The sequence below is a fragment of the Pinus tabuliformis genome, chromosome 4_2 (assembly GCF_031772625.1).
Source record: "Pinus tabuliformis cultivar Carrire ecotype Pingquan chromosome 4_2, CPIR1, whole genome shotgun sequence".
Lineage (NCBI taxonomy): Eukaryota > Viridiplantae > Streptophyta > Pinopsida > Pinales > Pinaceae > Pinus > Pinus tabuliformis.
In genome coordinates this window covers 717,190,979-717,207,993 of record NC_142304.1, presented here as the reverse complement: position 1 = coordinate 717,207,993, position 17,015 = coordinate 717,190,979, and positions in this window count along the sequence as shown.

The following is a 17,015-nucleotide window of genomic DNA, read 5'->3' as shown; positions in this document are numbered from 1 at the left end:
ACTATTGTTGATAAGCCTGGTAAAGAAAATGTTGTTGCTGACTTTCTATCTAGAATGAATCTGCCTACAGGTGAAGAAGGAATGGTGGATGATCAGTTCCCAGATGAGAATTTGTTTGCTATTTCAGTGCTCTCCCCATGGTTTGTTGATATAGAAAACTATTTAGTGTCAACAAAGTTTCCACCAAACCTTCCCTCCAGAGAAAAAAGCAAGATAATCAGGAAAAGTGCCCCCTTCACTTGGATTGGGGGCAATCAGTTCAAACTTGGCCCAGATCAAATATTGAGAAGATGTGTAAGGGAAGAGGAGGTCTTTGACATCCTTCTGACCTGTCATGATGGGCCTTGTGGAGGTCACTTTGCAGCAAAAATGACAACATTCAAAGTGCTAGAAGTAGGCTATTATTAGCCCACTCTTCCTCAGGATGTGAAGAAGTATGTTAGTCAGTGTGATCGGTGCCAGAGGATGGGAAAGCCTACTCCAAGGGATGAAATTCCCCTGCAGCCTCAAGTGACTTTCGAGCCATTTGACAAGTGGGGCATTGACTTCATTGGACTTATCAACCCTCCTTCCAAGCAAAAACAACACATTATTGTGTGCACCGATTACTTGACTAAGTGGGCAGAAACCAAAGCAATCAAGGTAGAAACAGAAGAAAAGGTGGCTGAGTTCCTAAGGGAGAACATATTCTACAAATTTGGTTACCCTAGAGAACTAGTCACAGACCAAGGCAGCCAGTTCACCTCCAACATGATTGAAAAACTGCTCAAGCATCACAAGATCAAACATAGGACCTCCACTCCTTATCATCCACAAGTTAATGGGCAAGTGGAGGTGACCAACAAAGCATTGGAGAACATCCTAACTAAGGTAGTGACCAACAGCAGAAAAGACTGAGTTGGGAGACTAGTTGAGGCCACCTGGGCCTATAATACAACATGGAAGAGCACCACTGGATTTACACCCTATGAGCTGGTCTATGGAAAAAAGGCTTTACTGTCCATTGAATTTGAATATAACACACTGAGGATGGCAGCCCAACTAGATCTAGATCTTAGTCATGCACAAAAACAAAGGTTGTTCCATTTGAATGGCCTAGATGAATTCAGAATGCAGACCCTCCTTCATACAAAGATAGTTCAACTTCAGAGGAACTTATGGCATGACAAGCACATTAAGGAGAATTTGTTTCAAGAAGGAGATTGGGCCTTATTATATGATTCAATGTACAAAGACTTCAAGGGAAAGCTGAGAACAAGATGGCTTGGACCATATGTGGTGGAAAGATGCCATGACAATGGTTCAATGCGAATCAGGATTATAGATGAAGAAACCATTCCATTACTAATTAATGGACACATATTGAAATTATATAAGAGGCCTTCATCTAAACAAGAGTTCATTGACAACATCAATAAGATGTTAGGATATTCCGACACATAGGAAATAGTTAAGTATAACTTGGTCTAGTATAGAGTTAGGTAAAGTGTGTTTCTTTACTATGTACATTTTGTAACTTACAATTCGACGGTCACGATATGCAGTGATCCGACGGTTCATTCTCTCCTCGGTATTATCGACACTTGATCCGTGGCTTAACACCCGATTGGTCCATGATCTCTATTTAAAGAGCATGGAGGGTCATTTGTAGGTTAACCATTCATGAGAGAAGCTTATGTAAATTTTCATTCTTTTATTAATAAATTGCCTGAAGTGGTCACGTTGGCTCAGGCCGTGGACTGTTTCCCTCTTTGGGGGTTTTAACCACGTCAAAAGTACTGGTGTATTGATCTGTGATCTGTTTGTGAGCGGTGTCCTTTGGTGTTCTGTATGAGGAACTTACCCTGTAAATTCCTACATAAGACAGTGATGATGGCGAAATAAGTTTCAGCTCCTCCCTCATCAGGTCACTGAAAAAAGAAAGAAAAAAAACAGAATAAGGATTTAGGTGAAAACCTCCATGAGGCGCCTGAGTCCCATCTTTGGGTTGAAAACTTCCATGAGGTGGTCCAAGGATGAGAAAAAAGGGAAGAAAAAGAAGATCCCTGGGTGAAAACCTTCCTTGAGGCACCGAGGGCAGATACCTAGGGTGAAAACCTCTCTGAGGCAGCCTAGGTGTTTTTCAAAAAAATATAATAATAAAAGAAAAAAAGAAAATTATTGTTTGCAGGAGGGCGAGAAAGACAATCAAGGAGCAAAGAGAAGATCCAAAGGGAGCCCTGCCTCACATATGTTCATCTCCCCCACTCCTTACCATGCATCCCTCCATAAATTCCATTGTTTTTTTCACTTCACTACTTCAATTCAGGAGAAGATTATGTCTTCCACAACATCACTTCATCCATTACCATCATCCCTGCCTTCACACACACTCCTACTCCCTCTGTACAGCAGACAGCAGAAGAGGTAGAAAGATGACCATATAGCAGCAACATCAGCATCTGATCTGCAGTCACAGACACCATCAGCAGACAGCGGAGGAGAAAGAAGAATGACCATCAGTAGCACCTCTGATCCTTGACACTTGCAGCGCGGCATTAAGACCATAGGTAAGTACCCTATTCACTCACTCATTTGCATCATATGATCGAAAGTTGTAAAGGTTAAGAGGTGGTTGGTTTGTGAGTAAACAGGTGGCCAGTTTCCTCTAAAAAGGTTATGCCCTCCAAAACCTCAGGATCCCTATAACATGGACAGTCTTCAATGACTTACCAATAGAGGATGACATCAAAACCTTCATCTATGGTGTTAGTCCTTCTGTCAGTAAAGAGGAGACAAAACAAGAAACAACAAATACAGAGCTAGATGGGGATGAGATGGATAAAGAAGACACTAATACAAAGGAACATGATGCTGAAACAGAAGAGGAAGAAGGCATTGAAACAATGAAGAACAAGAAGCAAGAAACAAAAGAGCTAAGTGGCTTCAGGGATAGAGAAGCAGTTGAACAATCAAAATCCCATGGCCCTAATCAGCACCTAATTACAAGTAATCCTTAGCTAACACTTAGATATCTTGCTATCGAAGGGCAAGCAAGTACAAATTTTGAGGGTATGTTTAGGTTGATAAGAACTGATAATATACATGCCTGCTAAAAGAGATGAAACACTGCCACACGGCTTAAAGATCAGATAATACTTGTGGGAAGAAGAACAAAGGAAAGTAGGCTGCTATAAACAAGAAGAAAAGACCACAACAAAAGAATGAGATGTCAGAGAGGCTACCAGAGCCACTAAGTTGCTCAGAGGATGAGCAACACTTTCAGTAGGGGGTGATGATGAGTCTCATCATTGAGTAATTATGTGGGCCTTAATTCACCTCCTAGCTTAGTCAAACCAACTATTCTCACAACTTATTGCATACTTTTGATTATATTTTGCTTATGAGATGAGTTAGAGTTGGATATTTTTCTTTGTGGTCTAATGTGCATGTAATGCAGGAATAAAGGATAAAAGCAAGGGAAATGCAGGGATAAAAGGTAAAATCAAGGAACTATGGTAAAAGACCTTGGTAAAAACTCAAATGGGACAAGGGAGAGGAATTACAGGAGGTAAACCCTCCTCATTTACTGCCCATCCATTCGAATATCCCTCCATCAGCTAAAAGTACAAACAACCAAATCTAAATTACTAAAAGACAACCAAGCAAGTGGAAGTACAAGCAGCCTCTCTACTAGAAGGTAGTCAAGCTAGTGAAAGTTAAAGGACAAGTTACCATTAAGTTGGGAGATGTACCTCCCTAATTTTGAGGGAAGTCGTTGAGACTTCAGATGTATAAATAAAGACGCTTAGGACCTCAGTTTTTTTAGCCAGTCAGTTAGTTTCAAGTCAGCTAGATAGTTAGTCAGTCAGTTAGCAAGGATTCGAACTTTTACTTTGTAAAATTTTTGATGCACTACAGTGTTTAGATAATGACGATGAGTTTTGATTTGAGCCAACACTGAGTTAACTTGGAGGGTTGAAGCTCTTGGGTTAGGGCCCAACCCTAGCAGCCAATGCTCCTCTTTCTTGTATTGTATTCTAGCATAGCTTCTTGCTTTCTGCTCATTTGCTTAATCAAATGCATTCTCATTACAGAAACAGTATAGATTCATGTTTTCTGTTCATTTACTCAAGTAGTTCATCTCCATTATAGCACTAGCATAGATGCATGGTTTGATTATTCATTTGGTTAAGTAGATGCATGTTCATTATAGTGGTTCAGCATAGATTCATGGCTTTCCTGTTCATTTACTAAGTGGTTGCAGTTTCATTACAATAGGGTAGAACAGAGTATTTGTGTTTCAGTTTGTTCCATTTATGCTTTCATTTAATCCGTAGGTTGGCAAAGAAACGATCCATTAGGATGCTCACAGGTGTCTCGGCCTCACCTCCTCCCTCTGGGATTATGGTGTGAGGAATAAACCCTGCAACAACCCCAACAACACAGGGTTTTGATTTTTCATGGAGCTTGTCGTTTAATCCAGGCACTGGAGTCATTTCATATTGCTCTATTCCCCTAACCTTCATCTGCTCATTCACTCTCTTTCTGTCATCGAACCTCACTCGCATACCCCTTTCATTCCCCTACAGCATGAAAAGCTCAGCGGAAGCTGTTCATCCACGTTCAAATGGTTTTTAACCGTCAAACGCTTTTCACAAGACAAATCGTCCAATCACCGCTCAAACCCAATGTTTGACTTTTCACCCTTTAAATCCCCACCATCGATCGGCCTTGTTAGGTCCGACGGTTGTCACGCACCCACTCACCAACCTGCTCGGTCACCTCTCTGCCATAGATCTTCTTTTCTAGATCCAATAGCCTTTGCACCATATCACATGGATTTCTATCCGAACGTTATCGAGCTGAGAGCACGTGAGATGGGTGGTTTCCCTATGCTACGTGTCAGCCTGGGAGGCTAGTCATGTGAATTCTCAAAATACAACTTATGGTTTTGAGGGCGCACGAGATACAACTTACTACCCTCCAAACCCACTCGTCATTTCCGCACGTTTCTTTTCACACTCCAACCTCCACCATCGATCTGCTCTGCCAGATCTGATGGCTATCACATCACCCAATCGCTTTATCACCTAGAACTCTCCACCATTGATCTGTCTCTTGATCCGACAGTTTTCACTTCACCCGATCGCCAACTAGCTTGGCCGATCTCTACTATTCATCTGTCGATCGCCTCCGCGATATAATCCCAACCGTCCATCCTATTAGTCCACCATGTCTGCCCATTCGCCTACGTACCCTCCTACTATCCGATCTCAACCATTCATTTACCCTTTACCCGCCTGATCCAACAGTCCTCATGCGATGTTGCCCATTACGTTCTCTTTTCACCATTTCAACCTTTGACCGCTTCTTCCACCAAAATGCAAACTTAGCCTAGTTTCCATTGTTCACCCCTTAGCCTAGTTTTGGTGCTTTTTGATTTTGCAACCTACAGAGTAGCAGTAGGTTAGTGTTAATTTCTTATTCTTCTTAGCATAGTTATGTAATTGGTTAGCTATGGTTTGGTGTGAGTTAGGCTTGCATGTTTATTTCTCCATTTCTACAGTAGAATAACTCTCCCCCATATTAGGTTTTCTCTCCTTCCATCAAAATCAAGCTTCTTCTGAACCTATAGAATTCTGGCTTGGAAATCCTAGGGTCTCTTGACAGATGAGCAGTGACAACAGGTAGTATCTTCACTTCTACTTGTGTATATAGCACAGTCACCTCCAATTTTATACGAACCCTGGGTTGATAAGTAAAGCCGGTAACCTTGGGAGTTGCAACATTCTTGCTGCAATACCTAGGCTCATTAGCAACCTTACTTTTGAATAGATCTGAGATCCATGGATTGCAATGGGGACTTTGCTTCTTCTACTTCACTTGTTGTTGCTCTTTCTTCCTCCACACCTTGGTAGGCTACTTCTTGGCATGCACATTCTCCTCCGATTTTCTGCTAGGCCTACTCTGGGTCAACTGATCCTTATGCTTGTTTTTCATTGAAAACTTATCAACTTACAATCTCTAGCAATGTGACCAAGATTGTGACATGCATGACACCTCACATGACCAAGATATTATACAAGGTGGTCATATTTTATATTTTTCACATTATCTCTATGCCTTGCATTATTCATGCTTCTAGTCCATGGACTAGATTTGCAATCAACTGCCTTGTGGCCAAATAGGTTACAAGAAAAAAAAACAACCATAAAATGAGTCTGTATACTTGATAGCTGGTGATATCATTGGCTGCTAAAATTGTTGCATTGTCTATTGGTTAGATCTGTATAATATGCTTTTAAACTTGGCTACCACATGTCCAATATTATGACAAATGTAGCATTCAATCTCATCCATCAAGGGAGCAAAGGGGTTTTGACGACTCCTTTGAAATTTTCCAACCTCATCTCTTAGAGTGAATCATATTCTAATTGTATATGATCCTCTTGTTCCATTCCTCTACTGCTAGTGGATTTGTTGCTTGCTACCTTTCTTATTTCTCTTATTGTTGTCATTGCATGTTACATGCTCTTTAGGTTCTGCATTATTCCTTGCATGTCCATATGCATTCAACTGTCCCTTCTAAAACCCTAGACTAGATATGATCAAAGGATATATTTGGATGTTAAGTAGTCTATCCGAAGCATTGGTGCTCTTTTCCATCTTTAGCTAACTGTCCTTATTTTCTAGCTCTTTTCTCATTGCAGCTACTTCAGCCTCAATATTTTCAGTTTGGTTCTCTCTCTCTCTCTCTTTGATGATTACTCATAACCTCTTCAATTCTTTTAGCTTCTTGTAGTTAGGTCTCCAAGATAATGATTTCATCTTTGAACTCATTCTCCTTTTCTTCAAAAGTCTGCATTAATTTATTTTGATCTCTATTCACATATGTTAGCTTTCAGATCCACTCTACTACAATACATCTCCTTCTCATGCACCTTCATCTTCTAATTTATTGCCTTGAAGATTAGCTAGTGAACTCACACTAGGGAGATGGACCTCATTAGGTTGTGGCTCTTCCTTCTTAGTTGTATTCTTCATCTTTTTATTTGTGTTCTTCTTCTCTTGCTTACCATTTCTACTATTGTTGTTGCCTCCATACAACACTTGCAATATGTCCCATATTTATTTATTAGATGTCAGATCTACTATCTTCTCCAAATATGTATTATGGATTTTTCATACATGACACATTTTTCTTGGGAATTCTACTACATCACTTTTGTTGGGATAGGATCTTTTCCATAACCTTCATGCACTAACTTCCACACATTAGATCCACAATTTAATGACTCATATTTAACTTTTTATTTACATACCTCGTAATTTGCAACAATGAGCAGTGATGCTCCTTGATGATCCATTCTAGTAAAAAAAAAAAACATATTTTCCTTCCAGTAGTCAAGTTTCACCTGGAGACACCCACTCTGATACTGATCGTTGTGAGTTTAATAATATTGAGAGGGACAGGGAGGGGGTTGAACCATTATTGTGCTAGATGGATCACTTTAACAAATTTTTTCCTTTTATTTACAAATCAACAACTAAAGCATTCATTATTTAACCAACAACATACATGTAAACATTAGATAACATATGCATGATCATAAGCATGAGAAACAATCAACACAATTGCAAGTAAACCATGAGTAGCAACACATCAATAAACTTGAAACATTATATGTTAGATGGAAACCATTTCGTTAGAGAAATGACTTACTCACTACTTCTCTTCTTCTTATTATGAAAAATCTTCCTTACATCATCATATCACTAGCCACCACCAGTGTGAAAGCCCTGACTTGCAATGCACATGAGACCACACACTCTAGGTTGCTACTTGACAGGAGCCACCACTTCCACAACTTTGTATGCCACCACCTCACTCCCTCAACTATGTAGGCCACTACCTGTTGGAGGCCCCAACCTCCAATACTTTCTCAAGCCACCACCTTGGGGTAGCCATCACTCCCAAAGTTTTCAAGACACAACCTGAAGGAAGCCACCACACCCTAAATCAGCAAGCCACAAGTTGCCAGAAAGCCACTTCTTTCCCACTAAAGGCCCCAAACTTCAAAACCTTGTGGACCACATTTCATTTATTTTCATACTAGGGCCCATTACTCTTAACAAAAGCAATTATAGGCAATGTTTCATCTATTTTCACATTGGACCCACTTACAACTCTTCGCTCAATCACAATACATCAATATATGCAATATAAAATCAAACTCTACTCTGAAAAACTCTTCTCATATAATCACTAACTCAACACTCTCATCATTACAATTTTTCCACAAACCCTGGCATCATACAACACACATGAAAACTTACTCTCTGCTCATTACCCACATACAAGCACACCATACACATTCTACTCCTACAATCAACAACAAACTCTGACACAATATTATACCCTCAATACATCAAAATAATAGTGGCATACATAGCAAAGTAATCCTTGAAACCACAACCAAGTTAGCTCACAAGTCATTTGTTCTTCTCAGCACTATCTTCAGCAATATGGTCTTTCATATTTTCCCTACAATGCAAACATGTCACCATCCTAAGATATGATCTCCATAATTAGAAATCTCAAAATCTGTCTCAACATTGTTATGTAGACTAGTGCACCAGTACTATCACACAATTATCCTCCATACACATATAAACCACCAAATTGCACTCCATACTTCCTCCAATGCTCAACACATAACACATGCCCATCACATGTTCTTTGCACACATATATCTTGGTCACTTTATGCATAGCAATATTTTCCAACTTAAATGCACTTGTTTCCAAATATCTCTTTGACATTTACACAAGTACATGGTATAGGTATTAATTTTTATTCATCGCACTGTCTAACAAAGGCTCAGTCCCCTGCATGGAATTTTAACTTGTTTACTCTAGCACCAATTTGTAGGGAACATGCTACTAACCAAACAACTAATATTTTAATGTGTTTGCACCCTTGTAGACCAGATCAAACACAAATGGAGTGATAAGGACCAAATCAAACTCCATGGACTATCTCATAGGCCACTAACACCATAACCAGTTAATTAATGCATTCACGTCAGTTTTATAATCCATTAATTCCTTATGGACTATATTAGTTATTGTATGTTGTAGAAAAGTTCAAACATCTTGATAACTAAAAATATGTTGGGAAAATTTGATGGTATAGCCTAGGGTTTTTCCTTTTTTCACCTATAGGAAGTGCAGTGGGAAAATCACAGCAAGCCAAAGGCGATTACTATGTGTTGGCTTGATGGGGCCTGACCCAGGTTCGAAGTTAATTATCCAAACAAATCCCTACACTACTAGCCCTTTCGGCATCAATCCGCGGAGCGCGGACTGGAGTCTCACCCGAAGCAGAATGGAGAGACGCTGGAACCAAGTTTCCGCACCCTTGAGATGTCTGAGGGGTCGATTTAGTCCAACTGTGCCCACCTTCGTGCAGGTAACTTCGTGCGTTGTGATGACTTGCGAGACCTTCGTGATCTGTTATAATTGCCTTCGCGCAACCCTAACCAGGGGCTGAGGTGATTTCGCGCTGCTATGGTAGTGATCTGTGCTATTTCCCTAAATTATACCGCGGATCTTACTTATCTTCTTGCTAAGGTTAGTTAACTTCACATAAACAGATATTTGATCTTGAATTCACTTATTCAACATGTTCGCACACCATATAAATAGCAGAAATGTAATTTATGCCCAATACATTCAATGCATAAAATAAGAGATAAATACACAGGAATGATATAAAACTTCTCTTTATTAATGCTTCAACAGTTACAGACTCAACCTGCCCTGCGCACTCAGCTGCAAGGATCTATGCACTCAGGTGCGAACTACTAGGCCTTTGTGCACTCAGTTGCAGAGCCTTCTCCTACTCTGCGACCCAAAGACTCGACTTTACCCTTAGATCTTCTGCTATCCCTCTATTCCATGATCCTTCAAAATTGCTTTTTCTACAACCTAGAGCCTCGCTCTATTTATACAATCCCATGGTCCGCAGACCATGGGTATATCTCTATAACTGACATTACATTACAAAATTAAGGGTGGACAACCCTATGACTCATTTACAAGCTACACGCTCCGCGCCCACAAAATGCAGAGTCTTTACATCAAAGATACAATTTATGACCAAAATCTGGGCTCTAAGCCCCAAAACATTCCTTGGGGGATCCCGCGCCCAACAGGCCCCCAACACAAACATCGTGACTCACCCTCAAGTCACTCTATCAATGCGGAGATCTTTGTGCGAAGACCTGCCAACTCTGCCTAGACTGCTACAAGATCGGCAGCACACTGAGTGGCTGCCTGCTGCACTTCTTGGACGCGTTGTTCAGAAACCGTGGTAGTTGAAATGCTTCCCTGAACCTGTTCTTGTGTGCCCTACATCTGTGCGAGCTTTGCTTCAATAGAGGTTGTAATGACGAATGCCTCATCAATCCATGGTTGTATGCACGCCTTCAAAATGGCTTCCTTGTGTCAAGCAGCATCCACCTGCTCCTTGAGCACTTTTTCCTGCTGCATCCGTGCAAGCATTTATGTAAGGGCTACCATCTGCGCAGTCCCTTTTATCTCATCATATTTCTCCTGCAGCTTGTGCACCTCTATTTCTAAGCGTTGTATGTTTGGGTCCTCCTGCAGAGTGGTGAGAACCTCGAACGACTCTTCAAATAGCTTGGTGCAGTATTTCATTACATTGTTGACCTCTGCTATGGCCGCTGTAATAGCGCTAGCACGTTGTTCCTTAACCTCCGACCGCGTTGAAGGTTGCGCCTACAATTGTAGCTTGTTTTTGGTTATGACTTTTGGTCTTACCAATGCACCTTCCATATTTCAAGGTTTGATGAATTCCATTTTCAAATGCTTCCTTAGAAAATTTGTGTTAGTATTTTTTGATGATATACTAATCTACAACAAGTCTTGGAAGGATAATGTTCAACATGTTGACATGGTGCTCCAACTATTGGGGGAGAAACAATTATATGAAAAAATCTCCAAATGTTTCTTTGGAGCACAGGAGGTGGAATATTTGGGTCATATTGTATCTCATGAGGGTGTTAAGGTAGACCCTAGCAAAATTAAAGCCATTAAGGAATGGAAAATCCCCACAACCGTAAAGCATCTTCGAGGATTTCTTGGGTTGATAAGGTATTATCGTAATTTTGTTAAGAATTATGGGAGAACATCAATGCTTCTAACAACATTACTGAAGAAATATGCATTTTCTTATACTCCAGAAGTAACTAAGGCCTTTGAATATCTTAAAGAGGAAATGTGCGAAACACCGGTATTAGCTACACCAGACTTAAAAAAAAAACTTTATTATGGAATGTGATGCCTCAAGAAATGGAATTGGTGTTGTTTTAATGCAAGAAGGAAGACCCATTGCTTTTGAAAATCACCCAATCAAGGGACGGTATTTACACAAACCTATTTATGAGATGGAAATGTTGGCAATACTACACGCACTAAAGTAATGGTGACCGTACATAACGGGAAGACACTTCAAGGTAAAAATAGATCATGATCATCTTAAATACTTTTTGGAAAAAGGATTATCTTTAGAAGAGTAGAAAAATGGGTCACAAAGATGTTGGGTTATGACTTTAAAATCATTTACAAAAAAGGGAAGCAAAATGTTGTTGCAGATGCACTCTCGAGAAAGGATGAGGATGTGGAAGCATTGCTCTATGCCATTTCTATTATCCAACTTGATTGGATAAATGAAGCAAGGAATGAATGGAATAATGATGAAGAGGTGTGGACACTCATTCAAAAGTTGTAGCAAGATGCCAGCACATCTTATACATTTATCTAGAAAAATGATTCATTATGGTACAAATTTCACTTATATCTTTATAAGAATTCCCAACTCAAACAAAATATTCTTTTGGAATTTCACCCCCCCCCCCCCCACCAGGAGGGAAATTCGGATTTTTAAGAACTTACCATAGGGTCAAGAATGAATTTTTTAGGGATGGCCTTAAATCTAATATTCAAAATTTTGTGGCAGAGTGTTTAGCTTGCCAACAAAATAAACTTGAGACGATTAAGACCCAGAGTCTGTTGCAACCTTTAGTCATTCCAAGTGAGCGTTGGGAGGAGGTATTAATGGATTTTATCACAGGTTTACCAAAGTCTAAAGGAAAGAGTGTCATCATGGTGGTAGTTTATAGACTTACCAAGTATGCACACTTTTGTGCATTATATCATCCTTTTAACGCCAGTGAAGTTGCTACCACATTTATGGAAACAATTCAAAAGCTACATGGAAACCCAAAGATTATTGTAAGTGACAAAGATCCCATTCCATTGGAAAATTTTGGACGGAATTATTTTCTTGTCTTGATACTCAATTAGTTCATAGCTCATCTTATCATCCTCAATCTAATGGGAAAACCGAGATAGTGAACAAATGTTTGGAAGGTTATCTTTGTTGCTTTGTATTAGATAAACAAACACAATGGGTCAAGTGGTTACCTCTAGCTGAATGTTGGTATAAAACTTGTTTCCATACTTCAGCAAAATTGACCCCATTCATGGCACTTTATGGATATCCATCATCCATCACATCATATTTAAGAGAAAATTCCAAGGTTCAAGCAATGGAACATCACATCAAGCATAAACAACAAGTTCTCTAACTCTTAAAGGATAACCTTACTCTGGCACAAAATCGAATGAAACAACAGGCAGATCAACATCGTAGTGAAAGAAGTTTTGATGTAGGAAACTGGGCATTTTGAAGGCTACGACCATACAAACAATTGTCTCTCAAAGCAAGCTAACAAGGATAATAAATTATCGCCTAAGTATTATGGTCCTTACAAAGTATTGCAAAAGATTGGTACTATGACATACAAATTGGAGTTTCCTGCATCTTCCCAAGTACATCCAGTTTTCCATGTTGCATTCTTAAATAATGTTATAGGTGACAAGCTCCCGGTTCAAACAGTATTTCCAGAACTTGACGAAGAAGGAAAAATCATATTGGAGCCTAAAGCGGTCATGGAAACAAGAACCTGAAAACTACAGAATCAATCAATTTCAGAGTATCTCATTAAGTGGAAGAACTTACCCGCTGAAGATTCTAAATGGAAGGATGAGAATTTTATACAAAATCATCCATAACTATTCAAGCATTGAGGAACACACTTTTTTGAAGGAGAGAGGCATGTTAGGTCCCTATATTACTATTTTAGTCCCCTTATTGTTATTATTAGTGTAGTCCCCCTATTGTTATTTTTGTGCCCATGTAGCCCCCATATTGTTATTGTTGTGCCCCACAAAAGCCCACTAGTGTTATTGTTGTGCCTTTACTTTATTATGATGTAGGCTTTGATTATATTATGAACTCGTAGACTCTTTTATGTATAAATGAGGTCTTGTCATTTGTAGCATTCAAGAATTGTTCATTTATGTGATGTAAAAGAGGTTGCCCCCTCGAAGAGGCTATTTTTCAAGTCATTGATCTATCTTTTCTTCTGTTTTGTGAGTTGGTTGCATAACAGATTAAGATATAGTGATTGAGTTCACTTCCATAATTTCTTGAATATTCATTTATGTATATCTAAACAAATGTTTCATGGATAAAAGTTTGTTTGAGCATGGGAATTGTTTTTGGGGACAACTTATGGGTGATAAACACATAAAATTTCATTGCAAGTTCTGCTTTAAACATGGGGTTGTAACAACATCACGTTCCATGGAAAGAGTCTCTTTGGTCAAAAAAATAATTTCAAATAGTGTACATTTTTGGTGGAAACATTGGGAATTGAGTCTTGCCACTAGGTAACTCCATAAATGTATCCATAGGTATGAGATCTTGGAGTTTCGATAAATGATCCAACCCTACCCATTAAGGAAGGAGATGTAGGAAATGATACGAATGTGACTAAGGATTTGACCTTATGGCTATTGAAGTCCATGCTTCATTTTTCCACTAAAAGGGGAATCTTTAACATGAATCAAAGTATTCAAATTAGGGAAGTGAATGGATCCATTTCAATGGCCTAGAAAATGCATTACAATAGATATAGAAAAAAAAAAGCCAAGTTTCTGTAGTCATTTTTTTTGTTACACTAAAAATGAAAGAAAAAGGTAAGGAGGAAGGAAAAAATGTATTACCTATAATCTAGAAAACCGACAATAGATACCCTCTCAACGAATACCCTCTTTGGAACCTATGGAAAGAAAGAAATCTTAGAGTCTTCCAAATAAAGTGCTGACAAGTACCAAAGATAAAAGAGGCCATTCTTCTCAATATTAGGGAAACCATTTTGATGTCCTCTTGGACTATCATTAGTTGGCAAGCGAAGGAGTCAGAAGGACTTATTATGAAGAACCTAAATTTGAATCCTTCCATGCCGGTCCCTTTTTCATCTATTGTGAAGTGTCCTAGGTATCCTACAGCTAACACATACTCACAGCCCATGTCCTCCTTTCTAAAACTAAGTTTTGATGGAGCTTCAAAGGGAAACCCTAACAATGTTGGGTATGGAGGATCTTCCGGGATGATAAATCACAACCATTTCACATCTTCATGTGGTTCTGTGGAGTGATCGCAAATAATTTAGTAGAATTCTTGGCAGTCAAAAAAGGTTTACAAATAACAGTAAGAGAATGTTTCCACTTGATTCAGATTCACAGTGATTCACAACTAATAACCCAATGCATTCACAAGTTTCTCAATGGACAACCCACACATAAAATGGTGCATAGATGGCATTTGTAGGATGTTGTATCTAACACCAATGATCTATTACCAACGTTTCATTACATTATTCTCCAAAACACTTGTAGGGAAGGGAACATGGTGGCAGACGCCTTAGCCAATTGGGGAAGCCATGAACGACACCTTGCAGTGGATGGAGCCTGGTCGGTTTTGTCATATAGGGAAATTGTTCAAGGCATAATATAATGGGTCGAGTAATATGGGTTCATGTGGGAAGCCAACATCCCTAATTGAGGTGTTATTTAATAGCCATATAATGACAAATGACATGATTAACATGCCAAGGACAAGAGTGGAGCGTGGGTTGGCGAACATAGAGAATGATTGCAGGCCCTACACCTTGAACCTCTGCAATACCGCGTGGCGAATGTCTCTCTCCCAGGTTGGGGGCTAATTACTTGGGTTGCGTTGGTTTAAATGCTCACATGTGGTTGCGTTTAAGGTGGAGTATGATATACCATTTTGTTTCCGAGTTTATTACGCAACAAGTAATATGGTTTGGTTCTCACAGGGAGGACTGGCCATGCTCTTAGGGGCTATTGACATGAAGATCTGTGAGCTCATTGATGAGCACATGATTTCTAGGAGGTTTGGGATTTTTAAAGAGTGTGTTAGATATGAAAAATTTTCATTCCCTGACGTTGTAAACCATGGTATCAGCCTTCAAATATAGGTCTTGGCACTATTTACACCCCTTTATAAATACAATGGGGTCTTCAGTGAGTGGTGAAACTATTACCTCTCTTGGGTGGTGATAAGGGTTTCACCACGTTGTGTTGCTCCCGTTTTATACCTCACCTATATTTAATTTCAGTGGAAGGTTTGTTTCCATACTATTATCATCTAGTTCTTACGTTCTATGTTGTTGTCATGTAACACGTCTTATGGGTCTCTACTTCTCATCTTGAATGTTTATGGGAGGGTCAATGTTTTTCGTTCTCTTCCTCCACAACACAAGAATTGGTGCATCCTTTGAATTAGTGGAAAATTTTCCCACCTTGTCACTTCAAGGTTCAAACACTACATACATATCCTTTAATTACCTGGTTTTGGTTTCTGAGGCCTGGTATCCAGGCATTTTCTCCATTTGGTTTTAGCAGTGGGATTTGGCCTCCTAACCTAGTATTCTCAAGTTATTTTGTCTTTCCTTCTGTGTGTTTCTCTCAATTTTAAGTCTATTTGTTGGAAGAGCTCATGGGGGTGTTAAAGGCCTAGTGTTTTCTTTTATTTCTGTATGGGTGGACAATTTCTCCCTCCACTCTTTACATCTTTGTGGACGATACCTTTGTAATTGGGTTTATTGCTCCCCATACTAACGTAAATCCCTTGTTTGGTTCGTGTTTGTATTATGGTTATTTCTTTACTGTGTATTACCTCTTTCCCTCTGTTATAATGGCTCCTTGACAAGGAATTCTAATTCGCAAAGGTCATCTTCTTCACGTCGGAAACTGTTTGGGTGGGAATCTATGGTGAATTACTTTGACTCGATCCCTCCGGAAGTAAGCAAGAAAATTCTCCTTGAGTTGAAAGATTTTAGTGAAAGGGTGTATTTCTTTGATCAAAGGTTATCAGAGGTAGCCTCAAATGGATACGTGATCCAGGAAAATTTCAGAAGCATCAACTTTATTTTCTACATGCCATAACATTTCCCCAACAGATGGAAACCGTACTTCGTATGGTTCTCTAGGACAAATAGGTAAACAACTATAAATTGTTTATAGGTTAGGAGGACGTCAAGAGGATTCTTTGGAACCTTTGTTTCAACCTTGATGAAATTGGGACCAAATTAGCACGAGTGGAGAAATTTGTGGTCTCTAACTCAGACACTGAGTCAGCAGAGCTGAATGATGGCCCTCTTGTCATCAACATCCCACCACTTAATGCTTAATCTCTGGTTGTCATCTCTCCACAGGCAATCTTTTCGCCCCTTTCTCCGATCATTATCTCTGTTAAAGTAATTCCATGGTTTCTGCAGTTTCTACTACCGAAGGACATTGACACATTGGCATGGACTTTCTGGTGGCAGTATGGTTTTTTGTTCCAAACCTTCAAAGGTCTTTTGTTTTGTTCTCAGTACTTTACACTCTACATGTCCTTTAGCAAATAGGCAATGATCGTACCTTCCTTTTGGTCAAAGTGTGGGGGAAATAATCACTTGTTCTGGGGTTTACTTAGTTGTTTTTCTTGTCATTTGTTGGCTTGTAGAGGCTTGACCCAGGTTCAGAGGTGATTTATCCAAGCAAATCTTGGTACTACTGGCCCTTTCGGC